Genomic DNA, 19,122 nt, shown 5'->3' with positions numbered 1-19,122 from the left:
GAGAGTATGGTGTAAGACAGCTGCACCACATGTGGCCATGTGCGATAGAAGGATACATTAAAAAAGCATATTTTTCATCTTCTTATCTAAGAAATACTAAAAACTAAAATTCTGCCTTGTCTTCAGGGCCAAACACAGGTCATTGTGCATCTGAGTCATGCTTATTGTTAACTCATTTTTAATCCCTCCTAACCATATCCCTTTACCTCCTGAAATACTTACTTGTTTCATGGTGTTAAGGATGTTATGTGACATTCTTTGTCTTTTCTTGGACTGTACTGATGTGTCATGGTATTATGAAAACAGCACTGTCTGTTCAGACCTCTTCTGCATTAAATTCAGTCTGTTTCAGCAAACTTCTGGTCTAAGCCTCTGGGTAAGGAAAGAATGGGAGTAATCTATAACAACAAATCATTTTGTAGACTGATGAAGGATGCATATCAGTTGTTGGAGTGCACCTTCCAAACGATCCTGAATTCCGAAAATGTGTTATCTCCTATCAGCAGAAGGGAAAGTACAAGGCATGGTAGTCATGAGTATATATCCTAAGTTTAGCAGAAAGAGTCTGGCAGTCAGCGTCTGAAAAGATGCTAGTTTAGTTACCAAGGGGTATATCCAGCATGTTTACATGTTGCATTCTTTGGAATTTTACCCCTTCTTTATGTTCTGGATTAACTCTACCGAGTATTTGTTGGGCAGGTCAGAGAGATGGACACAGAAGTCTATGCAATTTCTGTGTGTCAAGGCAATGTATCTCTGAGCCAATAAAGTGGATGTTGGGGCATGATTTTTTCCAGATAACTTCCTTATATTCTGATGTTTACTTTCAGCTACAATTAAATATTAAAACACGTCCTCATAATTATGTTTCCTGCCCTACTAGAGTGGAAACTGTACTGTATATATAAAATATTAAATCTTTACTCTTCATTTGTGGGTAACAGGTCAGAAGCAAAAAAAAAAAAAGAAGAAAAAAGAGTATCTATAGTATTTAGGTAACTTTTCTGGTTTAATAAATGTTTGGCAATGAAATGAAGTAGGAGAGTTACACTTACCTTTCCTTACAGAAAAAGGTACTAGATAATAAACAATTTTTTTCCCAACTCTCATTGGAAATTAGTGTGAAACTGGATTGTGTTTACATTGATTTAAAAGAAACTATTCTTAATTTACAGTCCTGTAACTAGAAATAGAGATAACCAAGTTTATGCATGGTATTACTGCATCATGTGTTACTGTTTAGTCACATTTCTCATCTTTTTCTGTGGCATATAGGAATAGGTGTTCTCATAGCTTCCCAAGATTCACATATCCATCAAATTAAGCTAATTTTAAAGTCCCAGACATTTGATTTTAAGGGTTTTTTTGTCTTTTTTCTTTTTTTAAGACTGCTCCACATAGCATTTGAGGTCTTTTTTATATTTTACAGGGGTGCGCTCCCAAATTAACTATATTAATTCTGGCAGTTGGAACAGGCTTAAGGTGGAAGGGAAATGATTATTGAACAATGCTGAAGCAGAGCAGATCCTGGGAGAAGGAGCAGTTACAGCAGGAGAAGAGTTTGTTAGACGCAGTTTTTAACACCTGGTCGTACTGCACTTAGTCACTTTCAAGAGAGTGTCAGCTAGGAAACTTACTCCCTGATTTGCCTAGTACTGTAGGCATGAGTTGGTCACCGCACATCCCTTGTTCTAGCATTGAAGCCATAATGGCTGAGATGAGTTTTCTGAACATATTTAACTGCTGTTTGACATCTTGGAATTCCTATAACACCCTCTTTACTTTGCTTCTTGTCGTGGTTTAACTCCAGCCAGCAGCTAAGCACCACTCAGCTGCTTGCTCACTCACCCCCGGTGGGATGAGGGAGAGAATCAGAAGGGTAAAAGTGAGGAAACTCACATCTCTCTGAGATAGAGACAGTTTAATAAGTAAAGCACAAGCCACACATGTAAGCAAAGCAAAACAAGGAATTCATTCACTACTTCCCATCAGCAGGCAGCTGTTCAGCCATCTCCAGGAAAGCAGGGCTCCATCACGCGTAATGGTTACTTGGGAAGACAGATGCCATCGCTCTGAACGTCCCCTCTCCTCTTCCTTCTTCTTCTGCCCAGCTTTATATACTGAGCATAACGTCATATGATATGGAATAACTTGTTGGACAGCTTGGGTCAGACATCCTGGCTGTGTCTCCTCCCAGCTTCGCATGCACTCCCAGCCTTCTTGCTGACAGGCCAGCATGGAAAGCTGGACAGTCCTTGACTGCTGATCAACAACCCAAAACATCAGTATGTTACCAATATTTTCACATCCCAAATCCCAAACATAGTCTTATACTAGCTTCCATGAGGAAAATTAACTCTATCCCAGCTGAAATTAGGAAACTTCTTTTTTTAAAAAAAACACTATGCGATTTCCTTCTGTATTTACATTCTACTCTAAACAGAATATTTGAAATGCAGCTTTGAGTCTACAGCAACCAAACTGTTTCTAAAGTTCATTCTGTCAAAAATTCACATTTAACTTAAAAGTTGAATGTACATGCTCCAGTGTAAGTGCATTTTTTTTCTATATAATAGAGCAGTTCAGCAGTATCTTTAATCCACAACTACAACCATAACCTACTAACCCTAGGTTAGCATTCTGATTGCCTGTGTTCAGCTGCATACTGTTTTGGTGTGTGTCCTGATTTCAGCTGGACTAGAGTTAATTTTCTCCACAGAAGCTAGCGTGAGGCTATGATTTGGATTTAGGATGAAAAATGTTGATAATGTGCTGATGTTTTGAGTTGCTGCTAAGTAGTCAAGGACAGTCCAGCTTCTTGTGCTGGCCTGCTAGCAAGAAGGCTGGGGGTGCACGGGGAGTTGGGAGGGGACACAGCCAGGACAGCTGACCCAGGCTGGCCAAAGAGATATTCCCGACCATATGATGTCATGCTCAGTATATAAAGTTGGGACAAAGAAAAAGGAAGGGACAGAAGGATGTTTGGAGTGATGGCATCTGTCTTCCTAAGAAACCATTTGGCATGATGGAGCCCTGCTTTCCTGGAGGTGGCTGAACACCTGCCTGCTGATGGAGAGTAGTGAATGAATTCCTTGTTTTGCTTTGCTTGCATGCACAACTTTTGCTTTCCTTATTAAACTGTCTTGATCTCAATCCATTAGTTTCCTCACTTTTACTCTTCTGTTTCTCTCCTCCATCTCACCAGGCTTGAGTGAGCAAGTGGCTGCGTGGTGCTTAGTTGCTGGCTGGGGTTAAACCATGACAGAGTGGCACCTGCTTTGCCTTAATAATTCATGAACCACCCTTAAAAAAGTAACAACAGACTTTAGGATTTATGTTTTCTTTCTTGTTCTTCTTATCATTTGTTGTCTTGTGCTAAACCCTTCCAGAAATGTATTTCATTTATGCATTATAGCTGGAGGTAAAGAAAGCTTGTTACAGGGAAAATGAACATAGGTGTCTTATCTATGGATCTGAGTGACAAAGAAATGTAGTAGTGAATACACATGCTTCGAATGCTTTGTCTTTGCTGTAAATGTAAGAATCTATATGGCTGGTGAATAGTTATGCAACATAATTATAAAAATATAAATGAAAACATAGAAAACACCATAAATCTATTAACCCTGTTTCCTTTTATGTTGCTTCTAAGCTAGCACATAATTTTAATTTTGCGGTTGTCGTGGTTTTGCCCAGGCAGCAATAAAGCACCACACAGCCACTCGCTCACTCCCCCACTTTGGGACAGGAGAAAGAATAGGGGAAAAAACCTCATGGGTTGAGATAAAAATAGTTTAATAGGACAACAAAAGAAGACAAAACAATGATGATAACAATAATAATAATACTGATAAAGAAATATATTAAAACAGTGATGCAGAATGCAACAATTGCTCACCACCCAGTGACTGATAGCCCGTCCTTAAGCAGAGATTCCTGCCCACGGCCAGCTCCAGTTTATATAGTGAGCATGACGTGATATGGTAGGGAATATCCCTTTGGCCAGGCTGGGTCAGCTGTGCTGGCTGTGCCCCCTCCCAGCTACTTGTGCACCTCCTGGATGGCAGAGCCTGGGAATCTGGAAAGTCCTTGACTGAGTATAAGCACTACAACTATTTAGCAACAACCAAAACCATCAGCATGTTAGCAACATTATTCTCATACCAAATCCAAAGAACAGCACTATACCAGCTATCAGGAAGAGAAACTACATCCCAGCCAAAACCAGGACAGTGGTATAGATTCATCAAATGTGTTTCATGGTTGTTCTTTTTTTATCGTAATAAAGAAAAAATTAAACAAGAGACAAATAAGTAACTGATAAAGACTAAAGGGGAAAAAATTGTGGGTTTTTTTGAAAAACTTTTCTTTCTGTTTTCCTCAGTGATCAGTGACTTTTTTAACATCTCAAATATGAGTTATTGATCTGAGTTTAATTATCAATGCAATACAATTTTCAGATTTTAAAAAAAAATTATGGCCACTTTCCTCATGAAGCAAAGGAAGTCCAAATCATAAATTACAGAATCATGATAGCCCCTTTTCACATAACAGAGTTTGTTAAAAAAAAGAAAAAAAGGAAAAAAAAGGAAAGAATACATATATGATTTCTAAAAGAAGTAGTGAAAAATCAAACAGAAAGTTAAGCTGCTGTAATTCTTCATTGTTACATCTAAAGGAAATTGTATTTATTGAATGGAAAAAACATAATGCTTTCTTTCTACATTCACCATCATCCAGTAATCTCCATAAATTCTAAAAAATGTCAGCTAAGTTTGACAGTCTGTGTCCCATGTTTCTTTCCTGTTACTATACTTGATTTTCATTTTTTTCCCCCCAAAGATTGTGGAAGTGCTTAATCATACAATTTAAAACTGTTATGACTTGTTATTAGAAAAAAGGTGAAGTGCAATCATATTATTAATATGGATTAAAAATATGCACAACATCCTTGGATTCCTTTGGAAATACTGGTCTAAGAAAGTATGAAAAAAATTTCTGAAGGACAGCTAAAAATTACAAAGGAGAACCATAGAATCACAGAATGATCTGGGTTAGAAGGGACCTTTAAAGATCACCTAATCCACCCCCCCTGCCATGGTGGACAGGAACATCTTTCACTGATCGGGTTGCTCAAAGCCCCATCCAACCTGACCTTGAACACTTACAGTCATGGGGCATCCATAACTTCTCTGGGCAACCTGGGCCACTGTCTCATGACCCACACTGTAAAAAAAAGTCTTATTTGTGTCCAGTCTAAGTCTACTCTCTTTCACTTTAAAACTATTGCCCCTTGTCCTGTCACTACAGGCCTTGGCAAAATGTCTCCATCTTTCTTCTAAGATTCCTTTATATATTGAAAAGTCACAATAAGTGGTGTAATAACCAGTAGTGGTGTAATAGTGGTGTAACAGTGGTTTAATAACAAGTACTTATTATTTAGGCTAGCTTGCATGCAGCATTTTTCTTACCTAAGTGTCTTTGAATAATTAGTGACTAAGTGTCCTTTTTGGATGTCTATTAGTATAGTCCTTAGTCACTTTATTTCTTAGTCTTCCCTCTCCTTTTAGAGAATACAGGCTAAGAAGTTTCATCTAACATTCTTAAGAGGGCAATTTTCAGTTTTTTGTTTTTTTTTTTTTAATTTTAAAAGTGCTTAAAATGATATCCTTAATGCAGGAACAGTAATCATATGCATATGTGGGGCATTTAGCAATATTTTTTTTTTTTGCATTTCAAGTTGATTATAAGGTCATTTAATAGTTTCAAGTAAAATATGCTTGTATGTCATCTACTAGGCTTTCAGTGTAATCATATTCAATTACATAAATATATTAATATGGTCTTTCAATACAGTAGACCCAAACAGTGTGCTTGGAAATGGTGTCTGAAATCTTTCCTGATTTTCTTTACGTTCTGTAAATGCGGTGACTATTTTGAAAGATACACCCAAAACGAGTAACAATACCTAAAAGAAGATACAGAAGAATCCAAATTCTTGGACATTTTATTGTGATTTGAATACAGTAGAATAGTTAAGAAACTGTGTATTTGAATGTTCTCACTGGGGTTTCATACCAGGTGAAACAGCACTTTAATAATCCCTCTTTTCTGCATGTTTTATCTGTTATAACACCAGCTATTTGAATTCCTGCCTTCCAAGTATCACAGATACTTTCAGGTAGTTGTAGAGAGCGATAAGGTCTCCCCTCAGCCTCCTCTTCTCCAGACTAAATAACACCAGTTCCCTCAGCCGCTCCTCATAAGACTTGTGCTCCAGACCTCTCACCAGCTTCGTTGCCCTTCTCTGGACATGCTCCAGCACCTCAACATCCTTCTTGTAGAGAGGGGCCCAAAACTGAACACAGGATTCGAGGTGCGGCCTCACCAGTGCCGAGTACAGGGGCACAATCACTTCCCTCCTCCTGCTGGCCACACTATTGCTGATACAGGCTGTTGGCCTTCTTGGCCACCTGGGCACACTGCCGGCTCATGTTCAGCCGGCTGTCAACCAGCACCCCTAGGTCCCTTTCTGCCGGGCAGCTCTCCAGCCACTCCTCCCCAAGCCTGTAACGTTACATGGGGTTGTTGTGGCCGAAGTGCAGGACCCTGCACTTGGCCTTATTAAACCTCATACAGTTGACCTCTGCCCATCAATCCAGCCTGTCCAGATCCCTCTGCAGAGCCCTCCTAGCCTCCAGCAGATCAACACTCCCACCCAACTTGGTGTCATCTGCAAACTTACTGAGGGAGCACTCGATTCCCTCATCCAGATCATCAATAAAGATACTGAACAAGACTGGCCCCAGAACCGAGCCCTGGGGAACACCACTTGTGACCGGCCGCCAGCCGGATTTAACGCCGTTCACCACAACTCTCTGGGCTCGGCCATGCAGCCAGTTCCTCCCCCAGCGAAGAGTAAACCTGTCTAAGCCACGAGCCGCCAGTTTCTCCAGGATAAAGCTGTGAGAGATGCTGTCTAAGGCTTTGCTGAAGTCCAAGTAGACAACATCCACAGCCTTTCCTTCATCCACTAGGCAGGTCACCTGGTCCTAGAAGGAGATCAGGTTGGTCAAGCAGGACCTGCCTTTCAGGAACCCATGCTGGCTGGGCCTGAGCCCTTGGTTGTCCTGCAGGTGCCCTGTGAGCACTCTCAAGATCAACCGCTCCATAATTTTCCCCGGTACAGAGGTCAGGCTGACAGACCTGTAGTTCCCAGGATCCTCCTTCTGGCCTTTCTTGTAGAGGGGCGTCACATTGGCAAGCCTCCAGTCTTCTGGGACCTCCCCTGTTAACCAGGACTGCTCATAAGTGATGGAGAGTGGCTTGGCAAGCTCCTCCGCCAGCTCTCTCAGCACTCTTGGGTGGATCCCATCAGGCCCCATAGACTTGTGGGTGTCCAGGTGGTTTAGCATGTCCTTGACTGCTTCCTCCTGGATTATGAGGAGTACATTGTGCTCTCCATCCCCATCTTCCAGCTCAGGTGTACTGTTAAAAGTACATTTAACATTCACTGTTAACATTCACTGTTAACATTCACTGTAGTAGACAAAGTGTATATTAAAACGGTTTCACATAAAAAGGAACATGCTCAATTTGGAAAATACTGTAGACATTTACATTTCTCTGTAATCAAAATTAAATCAGGTTTATTTTTTAAGCTACTTGAGTATTTTGTGCTGCAGAAAAGTTGTTCCATCTTACATGTGAGTAAGGAAGAAAATATTAATCATTTAGTTTTTTCTTCACATTACACTCTTATAGCCTAGTGAAATTAGTGAGTGCTAATTCATCACTAAAATAAACAGCACTGTTTTCAAAGTAATGTTAGACTATTGTTAAAATCCAGTAATTTTAAAGTTATGTTATTACCTGTAGTAGGAACTGATATTTTCTTTAATTTCATATCAGATTTTACTACTACACTTTTTTTTCTTCTTACTTAAAATTGGAACACTGCTCTTACAGGTTAGGAAATACCTAATTCTCCCAGAAAAGAGGACAACATAAAGGAAATATTATCAAAGAAATAAAGTATTCATTCTGAAAATGAGTCATATTTTAAAGTTATTTTAATACTTATAGAAAAAAGAGAAGACAGTGATATTAATCTCTAAAACTGTGCTTTTACTTCTGCTTCTATATCAGGGTGATCAATGATAGTAATTTCATTCCAAACTTTAATAGAAAAGGTTCATTATGACAATGGAAGCCCAGTTCTGGGAAAGGAGTAGTACAGGAATATAATGTGGAACCTGATTTTTTGTGCTGTGATGAATTTCTTAAGCTTCATCATTCCTAGCATTTTGTAGTCACTTAGGTAATGTGCATTTGCATATAGCTGTAAAAACCTACCCACTTTAGAAGTACTCTTTCGTGTGTTAGGAGTCCCATCTGTTGGTGTGATACATTGGCTTTTGCAATTAATTAAGGAAACATTTTTAATGTTTCATTTACAATAGCATATTTTGTTCTTGTGGTGGTGTATTTTTCATGACTTGTAATTAGTTCTCTCATGAATCAAATTTGATTCAAATTTGAAATAAAAAAAAAAAAGATCATCCCCCTATTTCATGAAAGAGAATGGAGAGTTGATGTTCTCAAATTGATCAGGTTCAGACTGCTATTATGCAGGATGCTGAATAGCGATTCCATACCTTCTCTTCTCTTAAGGACTACCACAGTCAACTACTAAGGAGAGTTGCTCCTTTATTCCTCCTCTTTTCCTTCATCTAAAATTGCTGAATTTGAAAATTCTTTCAGAAATTAGTTATAACTGGAAAATATGAGTTATAAGTGAAACAACTATAACTGTAAAAATTCCTAGTGTTCAAAAAGGGATCAACTTAACTCTGATTCTTCAGGATAATGCCTGTTCTGCAACATATTGTTTAACCATATATGGTAAAGGTCTAACAAAACTAAGCAGTCATCATGTAACTAACTCATGGGTCAATAGAAAAGAAAGAGTGATTGAATAGGTTCTTTAAAACCATAAGAACAAAATACCAAATGGACCCAAGACTGATGAAAGAAAAAGCCTCCCCACCTCATTGATGTCATACTCATCTCAGCAAACAACTCTGAATGCTGATATTTCATTGCAGCTCCATCTTCAGGAACACCAACTTCAGCGTTGGGACCCAGAGGGGCATTGGAAAAGTGAGTATAATAAAAGAGGAGGATATGACTAAGTTTATGTATAACAATTTAAGTACATTATAAGTTAAGGTGGGTTTTAAAAATAATTAAATAATTTGGGCTGTGCTACCATCATTGTCACTGGACAAATAATATCTGTCTTTGTATTTTGATTAACCTGTGAAGAACTTAATTAGTCAAATGCTCGATATATAACGTGTGTTCCCTTTTTGGCCATAATGAGATTTTGGGTGTAAGGGGGTAGTTTTTTGTTCAGCTATTAAAGGTTTTTGTTCTTGCTTAGATGTTGGTATTTCATCTGAGTTTATCTATTTGAGATTACTTGAAGTTTGATCAAATTTTTTATGCAAGCAGGTGGAGAGCCTTTGCTTTTTGCCTTGCACTGGTTAGCAGGGCAATTGTATGGCACGGGAGACAAGTTAAGAAATGTTTGGATGTTAGTTGGGATGAAACTTGAGCGAAGCTCTATGAAAATTTTGTGACTAGATCTATAGGAATCATGTATAGGTAAGTTAGAATTTAAGTTGAAACTGTTAATAATTTTATCTTCTATTATCAGGAATTTTTCCTAAGAGAGTAAACATCAAAGCTTTTAAAGTTCTTAAAGTCATTGTTTGTTTGAAATAAAATTAGCATTCATAAAATTATCATGAGAAACACACAAATAAATCAACACAAATCAACTTTGTATTCTTCTTTTAGTATAAACAAATAAGTATCAAAGTCACAACAAATATTGTTTGTTAAAGCAGTAAGAATGCACCGTTAAAGAGACTAAGAGGCCTAATTGCTTCTGGTTGGAGAAGTCCATGCTGATGTACCAGACAAGTTGTCAATTTGGAGGAAAAAAACCAACAGTATTGTTGCGTTAAGAGGCAGAGCAATTTGTCAGAAACTAAACCCCCTTGCTTTCCAGTCCATCCTCAGATATCAGAGGGACTGGGGGCGGCTGAGCTTAGGTTCTGAGTGATGCCCAAAGTCAGCGTTAGTAGTCCGGTCGCGCCCAACACCTTTGTTGGACTATCATGGGTCCGGATGCACTACTAACATCACACTACCTGCTCAGCCGCACACCTCCTGAACACACACGGCCACACTCAGAGGTACGGTCGCGTTCAGGGACAACACACACACGGCTGAGTCAATCAATAGTGCGATTTATTGAAGCAACAGACACACAGGTTCTTTGGATTGCCGGTGATAAATTCACTGTCTGCAAAGCATGTGCAGATGCTAAAACTACGAGTGACACTACGTGGCTATAAACGTGTTAAAAGATGTAAAGTGACTCTATATAGAGATTTCTAAGTTTCCCGGGGAGGCACTTGGTATAACCAAGGGTTCGAATCTTACCCAACGGCGTCCTGATGGGGGGGAAGAGAGGCTCAGCCCGTCGACTGATCCCAGAAGTTAGAGTGGTACATGACGATGGTATCTTCCCTAATATCCAGCTCTTAAAACATTATTTTATAGTGTTTTACTTTGCAGGTGGAGCTTGAGTGACTCTAGTCATACATACCTTTATCAGGATTGGTGCAGAATTCTCTCGCTTCGCGTTTAAAGGTACAGACTAGGAAAAATTCAGTGCGCACACTCATTGAGGAGGGGTTGCACCTTGGGGGGGTGGTAACTTTTGAGAGGGGTGTGCGTTTTAGTATTATAATGATATTATACTTAGCAAAGTTCACTCTAAGTACAGCACTTCATCAAAGTTGACAGGTCTTTGGCCCAGGACATTGTAAGCGCAACTTATCAATGTACATCCTGTGCATCCCTAAACTCCCCTGTTCACAGAGCGTGGCCGCGAGGTCTCCACTCCGCTCCACCCTCCATGTAATCTCTCCCAGAGTCAGCACACCAGGCGCCCCTGATGTTGCCAACATCCAAGGCTGTTCAGGGAGTCTCCATGTCACAGACCCGTTGTACATGAGTGCTACGTTCCACCTGGTTTCAAGGCTGTTCTTAGAGGGTAAATTTCCAAAGTACCCCTCAGCGATTACTCCACAAGTATCAAAGTCAGGAATATTTACTACTTTATTTTGGACAGTGGATTAAAAAGCAGTAACAACCACTGATTTTGTGGGGTTTTGGTTTTGTTGGTTTTCTGTGTTTATTTTGTTTGTAGGGTTGATTTTTTTAAGAATAATGTGTATTATCAAAAAATGTACAGACTTTAACTTCAAAATTTTGACTTTGTATACCAGAATGCTTCTGAGTGGGGATTTTTACAATTTTTATTATGTATAATACAAATTTTATATCACTTGTAAGATAATGCATTTGAATAGTAGTCTTAGAGTCAAAACATCCTGAAGTTAAACTTGCATGCTTGTATACTTAATTCATGCTTCATTGAATCCTAAAGTTCTCTGAAAAATTGCTATATACAGAGTATTCATGAAGTTTTTTAATGTCAGTTGTTGGGCCATGTGAAAAAAATTTTCAATAAAAGCAGTAATAGATATCTTCCTAACTCAGAATTAATATAGTTACTAATGTCTTGTGTTGCCATGTGTTGAATTCAGATTTAAAAAAAGGAAAACGAAAAAAAAAAGAAATATATGAGGTAGTGTTCATGAATATTTATCTTCTAGATTTGCCTAGAGTGGAGAGGATATATGGATGGTGTTGTAAGTAAGGTTTTTTATTAGATGATGTTCTTTAACATAAAAAAAAAATGACAAGGATCACTCTCTGGGAGCAGTGAAAATTTTCTTGATATTTCACTTGACTCCAAAGTTTACCAAAATGAATGAAAAAGTCAGGTCAAAATGGGTTACTGATAAGTTTATTCTTGTGTTTATAGTTTAGGAGCTTGAAATTTTGGAATGCATTGAATGCAGGCCTCTGCTAGTTGAGCAGTTGAATAGTGTTGAATATATTGACCTAGAGGCAGGATTCAATTCCATAGTCTCCTCAGGTTATAGGAGATACCTTGGGTTATCTGTGACATCTTCAGAGGACTGAATAAAATGACACACAACTTAAGACATCAATGCCCCTATGGAGAGACAGCTGGAGACAAGCAAGATATCCCAGCTAATTCAAATGGCATTGGATGCAACATGTAGGCAGTTGAAATCAGCCCTGTATCTCCATATAGTGGAGGCACTACATATAAATACCATGTGCAATCATCTGAACATTGCTGATGGTAAAAATGTCATAGCCATGATCTTCTGAAGGTATAAGTGAGATTAGATAGAGGTCAAGTATATAACTGTAATTGTAAATGTAAATATAAATATAAATACAAATACAAATACAAATAACACTTTAGAAATTAATAGACCAGAATACATTAGCTTTCAGGCACAGAATTCTTAGGTCAATACTTTTATTTTCTGGACACAAACATGTTATTTTGTGTATAGATAGCAAAGCATGGTAAACAGTTGGTCTAAGCAGGTAGAGTAAATATGAAATATTTGGAATGCGTGCACAGAACAGAACAGGCATTTTTAAAAAATACTGGATCTACAGTTTAAATTCACAGTGCCTATTGGGCTCCTGCACTAAATTAAGGTTTTGTTGATTCTCTTTGATATGTGACTGGCACTTCATACTCCAGAGATTTAAAGTCTTCCTTTAACAACTTCTTAAGCAGAGTTTCCCAAAAGTGGCAGTAGCCAACATAGCTAAAAATAGCTTCTGAAAGCAAAGTTGCTGATTAGTTGGTGAGCAATATAAATTGCAGTTTTCAGATAAGAAGACTAGACACTATTGAAATACTGGGTTTTGCTGTTCTTCATAGGGCTTTATTTTTCTACAAAGTGTAATTATGGCTAAAACTCCTCTAAATTTGGATCACATAGAGTAACCAGTTTCCCCTGCACTCAGTAGGTTTCAAAGCATTCCAAATAAGTACATGCATTTTAAAAAAGCAGAAGTTTTTAAAAGGAAGTGTTTCTCAGGGTGTCAGTACTATGTGCTGCTCTCAGACTACTATCTGCTATTAGCAGTTTATGGACATTTACCCGGCTGAAAAGATGGTTTAAAAGCAGCTTGAGTACATCAAAAAGCAGAAAAACAGCATGGCATAGAAAAAGAACTAAAAATATAAAAACCTTGTAAAAAGTTGTTGAAAAGAAGTTGCAGGGCTTGACCATTTCCCACACAATTCATTATTATGCACAACATAATACACAACAATACAAAGAGATACATTTCCCGTTGGAATAGATTGATTGTGTTTTTCTTGCTGTTCAACCAGCTTCAGTAGGACAGTAGCTGATTGGTAAGCTGGCCCCACTGTTCTCTTCTTTTGAAGGAACCTGCAAGGAGGAGAGAGATAAGAGAGATGGAGTTAGGCTGCCCAAGAGGGACTAAGTATCTTTCAGGTGAGGGCAGCTTGTGGGAGGACAGAGTTGATTTTTCTTTTGAAAGAGAGATGCAAAAGGAAGCAAAAGTGCCTACTGGTTATTGCCCTCAGGTCTTTCTAAAACCCCTAGGGAGAGAGTGACAGAAGGAACAGAAAATTCAAAGGAGTAGCAGATGTGAACTTCTGACTTAAAGAAGTTCGTTACATTGTAGGTAGCAGCTACTCAATGTGACTGAGGGCTGGAATTGTCATATGTTGCAGTGTAACAGAACAATGCATTTTAAGGTACTCAAGTAAGTTAAGCTCTGTCACATATGTAGAGATTGGTATGATCTCCTGAATGATTGAAATACATGTGGAAATCTACTCTAATGAACTACTTAATTTTTGTGTCATCAAGTTGGTAAATAAATCTGGATAGATATTCAATTCTATTGACTTTTCAGATCACTAATTCCACATATTGAAGAATGCTTCACACAGATGGAGCTTCTGTTCTTTATTTTGGTGTAGATGAGACATTCTTAAAAAATATCCTTTCTGAATCTCAAATTTTACAAAAACTTTTCTTGGCATATTGCTTACCTTTTTAAAAGATGATCGGTTCAGTGACGCTGACAGTTCAATTACAAATGGTTGAATACTTTTAACATTTAGTTGGCAAGGGAAAATGAGACTGATTTCACTGTTTTGGGTGACTTGGAATATATTAACCTTTTTTCTGAGAAGTTTGTCCTGTGTTAATTTTGTCCCTACTTACTTTCCTATAGTTTTCAGTACCTCGTGTTAACACCGATCATGATAAATTCATTATTAGGTGTTTGAAGTGAAGTCCCTTGGATTAATGGAGACCAAGGAGAAAACACAGGGCCTCCATGTGTAAAATCTGCGAATGTTATTTATTACTCTGATATTTTTTCTCTCTTCCTCCTCTACCGACAAATCAGGAAATGACAACTTTGCTCTTTTAAGAGGGTCAATTAATGAAAAAATAATAAAATAAGAATATTTATTTGAGGAAGTTTCACACAGCTGTGTATCAGAATCTGACTTTCTCAGCCATTCTATCAGTTCTAGGCAGCTAATTTCCTCTTTTCAATGAAATGCCTACATTCACTCTTTTCTCACTTGGTGCCTAGTCTCAGGCTCATGCTGGGACCTCAGATGAGGACTATGTTTTTGAATCCTTGTGATCATCAAATGATCATGCTGGTTTTTTATTAGACTAATACTGGTGACTGCTAAATTCTCAGTTAGGAGCTGTTGTTAACCTGAATCCTAGAATTTCTAGTCAGCAGCAATATATTTAGATTTATTTAATCTACTGATAATCTCTAGAAGATGAAATTGATGGTGTGTGATTGTGCCTCCACTCCAATGAAAATTGCTGCATATATTGCTCTGCTCTCATCAAGACACATGTGTTAATAAGGAGAAAGTAATATTCAGACAGCAAACACTCTGTGATTCTTTCTGGATATTCAGGAGTTGCTACTATGGTGCAGTCTCTCCCTCTGAACGTGGAACTGTCAGGGTGTTCCTGAAGTGGGGTTTCTTGTTTTTAATAAATTGCCACAGTAAAGATGACATCTACTCTCAAAAAATAAAATGTTTCTGCTTCTTCTGATGTTAATATAGTGGTATTTTTAATAGAAAATTTGCAATAATATGACTTATTCTCTGCAATATGCAGCATTTCTAAATTATTATGCCTTGATAGGACTGAGATATTTATGATACTCATTCTTGTTGCTCTCACTTTTCTATCCTGCATAGACATCTCTGACCCTTGGCTGCACTGCTTGCACCTAGCTTTTGTTTATAGCCAACCACCTCTTCTTCCATCTGCATCTTTGTGATTGCTGCCTGCCAGATGAATATGTTTTTTCTTTTCTACCACACAGTTATTCCTTCTTCTCTTTATATTATTATATTACTCTTAGCATATTACCAGGGCAGAGCTGCCATACATGGGAATCAGTAAAAGCAGAACACTGTCATTTTGATTTGAAATAATTTTACATCTGCTGCACACTCAAGTTATACTTTGTCTGGAAAGGATGTCTCTCTGGCACCTTACTCCAGCCCACTAAATCTGAGTTGCACTCTTTCCTTTTCGAGTGGTCAGACTGTGTCTCTACTACTCCTGTGGGTGTGATACCATGATCTAATCCGACTTCAGCTAAACTCATGCATTGCAGTTCTTGCTCCCTGACTGCCAACCAAAAAACAGGTTTGACATGTACAGAGTTTTGCTCTTGGAACTTGTGGGCAGTAAGAATGTAGAATGACAGAGGAATGATTTATGATATATTTGTTTGAAGGAGAATAGTATTCAGTATGTTTATGACACACTGTATTAACCATATGTGGCATTTCAGTGAAGCCTGTAGGTAGATATGATGTAGCCTTGTTAAATCCTGTAATTTGCACTGTCTGTTTGGGAACAAAGTGTGTCCTAATTCAAATGGCCCTCACTCTTTACATCAGATTCTAGAAGCTGTGAGGCAGATCACTCAGCTGATAAATATGTATCGTCGTTTTTAAATCTTCCTGTTCTCAGCTATAGGACTGTAGAATTATACCTTCACAGCTTCAGAAGAGAATGATACGTTGAACAGAGTTCTGTAAGGCTGTGTCTTCATCTTCAAGTATATAAAAAGTTTCTGCAAAACAGGGAATATTCTGCATATTCTTAGTTTCTACAATAGCATGTAATGAGATGTAGAGATGCGAGAAATTTTTCTCCAGTGAAGCAGTAGAAAGAATGCAGGGAGAGGTTGTGGAACCTCCACACATGGTGTTCTTTGAAAACAAATTGGGTAAACATCTTTCAGCAGTGACATAAGTACAGTTCTGTCCAAAGTGCAGGACAACTCCTTTTTCTTTTTTTCTTCCTGGTCTTTCTTAAATTCTAATACTTCTGTACTTCTCACATGTATGAGTAGCCCAAGTATTTTGTAGTTCTTGAAAACAACTTCTTTTCAGATTTAAGTCAAATCCAATGAATGTGGCATTAAGCAGTGTTTTTTAAGTGTGAGACAATGATTTCTGCCCCCACATAAATAACTTTAGATTGAAATAGAGGGGAACACTTGAACATAGGTATAGAAGAGCTATTCCTAGGTGTATTCCATCAGTGACTTTAACTGTAAGAGGAGTTATAGACTAGCTGTTTTTATCGCACTAGAAGCATAACTCTTCTCCAAACACTGACAATTTTCTCATGAAATCTTCTTATTTCAGGCCAAAGGAATTTTTCCTAAAGATGTATTTCATATCACATACAGATAAAAGATCTGCACTGAAGACTTTGCAAGACAGATGAATTCGTTTAAAGGCTAGTACCAGGCAATTGCTGTTCTGAAGGTAAGTGTGATGTTTGTGCCATCGTTGTCATCACTGAATCACTGTTCCCAGAAAGTCAGTGCTTTAGCTTGCACAGTCTGTAGTTTAATAATGGCTTAAGACGGAAATGGCACTGCAGGCAACACTAAAACTTATGTTTTAGCAATGTGTCAAATAGCTCTTGTCAAAGAGGCTATTTTCTCCAGCCTGCAAATATCATGACATTTTTTGTTGAGTTAAAGGGCAGATTTCCTGTGAATTTTCTTGCAGAATTATGACATTTTTTGTATTTACAGATAGTGTATATTTCAGTTTGGCACATTTCCCTTTGTTTTAAGTTTCAAGAATAACACTGAGTTTAATGATATTTTAGTTTTTATTCTTCTTCTGAAGAAATAACTGTAGTTTTAAATTATGACAAAATAACCTATGTAGTTTATTTCTTATTACTCTGCAGAAAATAACTTATATTTCAAAAAGCTCAGAATCATAAAAAGTAAGTTTGTGTATTGATCTGGTGTTCAGCTTTTACTATGAGGCTGGAAACTTTCATTAGTATATCAGAGATTTCTCATATTTTCTTTTTTTTTATATATAAAAGATGACAACTTCCTGGCAATGTTCATTTATTTATCACTTAAGCAAATACTTCTTTGCTATAATTACAGTACATGTTCTGTATTGATTACTTCAAAAATTTCATATTATTTCCCCATTATTGTTTTTTAGTCTATGACTGGACATTTGACAATAAATAGGCTGTTTCCAATTATGCAGAAATCATTAAGTAATCAACTGAAATGGCTGGTTTTGAGAGTCTTTCAGGACCCATGAATTGTAGCTGCATTTTCCTTACTTGATTTTCCAATGATGTACTTCTATGTCATATTGTAAAAAATATATTGATGAAAAGCCTAAGGGTAAAGTAACTTAAGATTTAGATTGTCATATTAATTTTCTGGCTTACTGCAGTCAGTTTTCAAGCGTATCCCAGCATGATGTGATTTCATTAAAAATATTTTTAAGAACACAACAATTTTGATTTATAGAAAGAAAATTTGCAAATCTTTTAAATGAAACATCAATTTCTGAGGTGACAAAACATTTTCATTCCTAGTTAATACAAAAAATGTCAAAAAGGAAGTGTGTTCTTTAGACTAGCACAGGTGCACCACTGCAGAGTATTTAAGTGGAAGCTTTTTAGCTTGTCCATGTAGTCTGTAAATTGACCATTACAGTTCATGTATATATATAAAAAAAAGTAGGCTAAAGTGATTTTCCTTCACAGACACTGAGAAAGTAATGTGTTATATTTATCTAGAACTATGCAGTAGCCATCTGAGACTACTGTTGTTTTTAATACATCTTGGTTGTCATATATAGGCAGACAAATAGAAGAATACATAAAATCATGTGCACAGAGCTAGATCATGCACCTAGTATTATTTTTCATAAACAGATTTTTAGTTCTGTGAGAACACAAGCAGGAAAAATCAAAGGTCTGGAAAGATTAATTTAAGACAAGCACAAAAACAATTCAGAAAAATTTGTATTACCTGATGTTACCTCCCAAAAAAACCATCATTTTTTTTGTTAGAGTTACTTGGGTCACTTGAGAGAGCAGCTTTGGTTAGAAAGTAAGTACAAAATGAATCTGTAATACATTACATGTAATTATGTAATGTAATACATTGCATGTAATTAATGTAAGCATTATCATAGAATCATGGAAAATTTTGTGTTGGAAAGGACCTATAAGATCATCAGTTGCAACCATTAACCGCACACTCCTAAGTCCACCACTAAACCATGTTTCTAAGGACCACATTTACATGTCTTTTAAATACCTCCAAGGTTGGTGACTTCACCACCTCCCTGGGCAGCACATTCCAATGTTTGACCACTCTCTCAGTAAAGAAATTTTTCCTAATAGCCAATCTAAACTTCCCCATTTCCTTGTGTCTATCACTTGTTACTTGGGAAAAGAGACTGAACTCCACCTCACTACAAACCTCTTTCAGGTAGGTGTAGAGAGCAATAAGGTCTCCCCTCAGCCTCCTCTTCCCTTAGCCACTCCTCATAAGACTTGTGCTCCAGACCCCTCACCACCTTTGTCGCCCTTCTCTGGACACGCTTGAGCACCTCAGCATCCTCCTTGTAGTGAGGAGCCCAAAACTGAACACAGGATTTGAGGTGCAGCCTCACTAGTGCCGAGTACAGGGGCACAATCACTTCCCTACTCCTGCTGGCCACACTATTCCTGATACAGGCCAGGACGCTGTTGGCCTTCT

This window comes from Phaethon aethereus (assembly GCF_964289735.1).
Source record: "Phaethon aethereus genome assembly, chromosome: 2".
NCBI lineage: Eukaryota > Metazoa > Chordata > Aves > Phaethontiformes > Phaethontidae > Phaethon > Phaethon aethereus.
The sequence above is the reverse complement of the archived record's forward strand: the minus strand, read 5'-3'. Positions refer to the sequence as shown.